Source organism: Astatotilapia calliptera, chromosome 16, assembly GCF_900246225.1.
Source record: "Astatotilapia calliptera chromosome 16, fAstCal1.2, whole genome shotgun sequence".
Taxonomy (NCBI): domain Eukaryota; kingdom Metazoa; phylum Chordata; class Actinopteri; order Cichliformes; family Cichlidae; genus Astatotilapia; species Astatotilapia calliptera.
The window spans coordinates 11,894,888-11,899,039 of record NC_039317.1 but is presented as its reverse complement, the minus strand read 5'-3'; positions in this window follow the sequence as shown (position 1 = coordinate 11,899,039).

Below are 4,152 nucleotides of genomic sequence, written 5' to 3'. Positions count from 1 at the left end.
ATCACTGCTTGGTAAATACCATTTACAGATTCCATTAAATGTAACATTTTATATTCCATGTAACAAAATTATATGGACAATTTACATGTTATCAAATTACTTTTGATAGTAATCATTTTGGGCATAAATATGATTTAAATGTAACCAGTGTCATTAATTTCATGACTTCCCGAGCTCAAAAGAACATGAATCGGTTCAAAATAAAGCAACTAGTTAACTACTCCACTCCATTTATCAGACAGTCTGGCTTACAATAAAGATTTCTGTGGTTTTACTGAGATATTTGAAAAATCTATGTGAGATTTCCCAGCTTTATCTGACAGAAATATTGTGTAACATGGACCCTAATGTGACCCCAACCATGTACGGATTACTAAACAGCCCTACAGAGGACTCTACTGCCTATTTATAAGTTGTTGTTTAAAATGAAAACAGTATGGGTGAAAGTGCCTAATGAGTCTTAATCTACAACAGCCAGAAGGCAAAACATTCCTAAGATATTTTTTCCCTCACATGGACACTCTGCGGGAAAAAAAAGAGCATTAGTTCAGTTTGTCCTTAAGGAACGTGATACTTTATGCTAATCAGTGGCTTTGTCTTCAGGTTGGACTTAAAGGTACATATTGTAAATTTTTGTTTAGCTACTGTCTCAAACTGAGCAAAATTAACGTAAGCTATCAACAGAGGTTAAAGAGACAACCAATACAACAAAACCACTGTCAAAAAAACACTGAGCTGACGAGATATTTACTCAAGTTAAAATGTAGCAGGGCCGCACTTTTCTGTAGCATCAATTTGTAGCCCAAGACGGTAACGATTCAATGGCATCGATGACATTCACATGTTTTTATTTGCAAAGGCAGCCTAGAAAATATGAAGGCTTCTCAAGGAAATCAGGCTGAGACAACAATACAAATAAGAAAAGAATAAGTGCACACATTTGAAAACACACCTACGGGCACAAAGTATTTCCCCTGATAAGTTTCAAGAAAGTGAGAACATGATACATCCTTGGAGTTATGTGGTTAAAGTTATTTACTGTCGCTACTTTCACTTAGCTCCACAATTTACTCTGTGTGCTGGATATTAACCTATTCAGTGTTAATTCCCAGAGTGGTTTTGTGTCCGCTCAAGCAGGTTCAGCATTTGATTGTGATTCTGCAATTTTTACAATAAAGCCACAAGCTTCTCTAGCAAAGAAGATAAACCCCAAACCACATGCTTTCAGTGACTAATAACAATCTTCTGTTGTTAGCAGCCAACATCCTCTCTGGTGCTAGGCATATCCGCTGCCAGAAAATTGGTTGCTACAGTGTTCACGGGGTGAAGATTGGTGAGGAGTGCACAAAGTTCCTTTTCTTTTAGCTGTTATGGTTACACCATCTGCGCACTCATAGTGTACTACATGTAGCCATACTCTTGTCAGTATGAATCCACATCCATCCATCCAGCTTTTGTGATGTTCAATTGAGACAGTTTGCCAGTCTGCCAAAGCACTAACACAACCTACTTTAAATGCACATTTGCACATAAAATAGCATGCACCAGTATATAAGCATTTGAGATCAAACTAGTGTTAAATGTATATAAAACTTTGTGTGACCACAGTAACAGTGCTTCAGCCACCAGTAGAGGTTAGCTAACCTTATTATTCTGTGTTAAGCTTGCATGACTTTCTTTCTTTCTTACTTTTTAAACATATGGACTCTCAGAGTGTGCAGAATAGTGGGAACAGAAGCTACATAATAACTGCAGGGTCATTAACAGGAAATACCAACAAACACACTGAGTGAATGTGTATGTGTGCGTGAAGCCGAGTTCCTGTCTGACATTCACCAAAGCAGCTTGTCTGCTCCATAACTGTCTTTCATGCTGTAGCTATTTTTATCTGAATGGCCAAAATCAGGCTGATTTTATGCGAGTTTTTCCGAGTCCTCTTTTCTGCTGAACGGGAGAAGTTTGTTACTTAAAGAAACTTAAAGGATGAGTTTTAATGTACTCCCTTAAAACGTTTGTGCTGCCTTTTGCTCATGTTTATGACTTTCTGCAAACATATCCTCTCATCTTTTCTTTGGTTTATTTAATCACGACTGGCTGAAAGTCTGGATTGAATCACAGACTGGCTGGAGATCTTCAGTGACTTTGCTAGGAAATCTACCCCCCCACCACTACCCAATCTCCACCTAAACATGGCTAACACCAGCTGTTCATCACTACAAACTACTTCACATTACTTATGCAGTCATTGTTTACTGAGTCCAGTAACAGTGAATTAAACAGTTGGAGTCACACAAAGTACTTCTGATGTAGTTATTTATTTTTAGCGAGTAGCCGGATGGATCAGATGAAAGGCTGCTTTTTAGAAGAGCTTTTTTGTCCCCTTGGTGACCAACAGGCAACACTACAAAGCCGAAAGTCTACAGATGTGCTAAAAATCTGGAAAGGGGAATTACAGAAGTGCTACACACTATTATCTGCATGTTAATGCTCTCCCAGTGCAAAAATAGTGACCTTTACTGAAGAAGGAACTATGCTAATGATTTCACAAGGTTCTTGTCAAGAGACCTTTTCTATCATCCACTTATCATTGTAATATACACATGCTATAAACAGCAGGCTATAACCGGCTGCTATTTAAAGGAATCCCTCGTTATGTATCCAAATCTGACCACCAGAATCTGTACTGTTGTAAGTTACCTGAATACAGATGGACTTTGTGCGTTCTTTTGCACACATTTTTTGCTTTTGCTGGCTCCAAACACCATTTTGGTCAAGCATAACAGATTTCCAACAGCTAATCCAGATAAAAGTTGTTACAGAGTTCCCCGAGGGTGAATCCTGGTTATCCTACATTGGATCCATATTTTAGTTGTAACCAAGATCCTGCAAAACTAACACAGCCATCAACCATCAACCTGTTTGTTTGTTTGTTGTTGTTTTAAAAAAATTGGACACTGCCTGAAGTGCTGCTTCTCTGAACACAGCGTTAACAATACTTTAGATGGTCAGCTGACCAGAATTAGAGACCACATGATGGCTGAGACATTCCACCGTGCTCACACTGCAGACATAAACTACTTTAAATAGAAGCAAAAAGTACATTAGGAAAATGTAACATCCTCTTTCCATGCGTTTGTAAGCTTCTGGGAAAGTGAAACATATTCAGATAAGCTTGTTAATATTAGCAATGATGTCCACTAGATGATTTCTTGCTGTACTCTGAGTGATCAGCAGATCAGGTCTTTTTTTCTGTGTCTGGTGAAAAATGTCACAACAACAAGGAGTTTTGCATCCACTGCACTCGCTATGTTGCTTCATTATAATTCTCAAGACTAAGTTAGAGTCCTGGAGGAAACTATACGAGGTTATAATTCAGTAGCAGAGTAAGAAATACTCAGATCTATAAAGTAAAATTAGTATTGTAGAAATTGTTTCACAATTATATTACTGCATTTTAAAGTGTGAAAATGTTATTTTATTTTTTTTTAAATAATTTAGTTATATTTTCTGGCAGGAAAACAACCTGTACTGCAAAAATGATCCAAATTCCAAATAGTGATTTTTTATTTTTTATTTTTTGCCTTATTATTGTGAGTCTTACGAACATCACATTGGATTCAGTCGGGTTTTAATAGCACTTGAAACAATGCATAAACAATTTCTAGTATCTAATCTAATCTGTTCATTTATATTTTCAGAATTTTGAATTAAAAAAAAATTCAAATTCAACCTTTTATGAATATGAATTTGCAGGCCGCATAGTGCTTTATTCTTAAAGCTTCACGTGTTTCACAAATGAAAACAATAGAAACAATAGAAACATCCGTTGTGAGGATGGATTTTTTTTAGAATAAAGGAGTTTTTTAAACTTTAGAGCCACGACTGCTGTGTTTTCTGTCTTCACACTTTAAGAGAAGGACTTCTCATATTTGTTGTTTCTGAATATTTCCTGCGCGCATTGCACGGTTCAGACAGTCACATTAGATCAACGCTAACTTCATTCACACTTCAGTGACAACTGAAGACGAAACGACTCTAACACACTCACACACCGCGCGCGCTCAGGCGTGGCTTAGAAGAAGAAACACCGTTGCACACGCACGCGCGCAAATAGAGAGGGGAGGGTCTCCGCGCGCTCATCTCTCAGTTTCA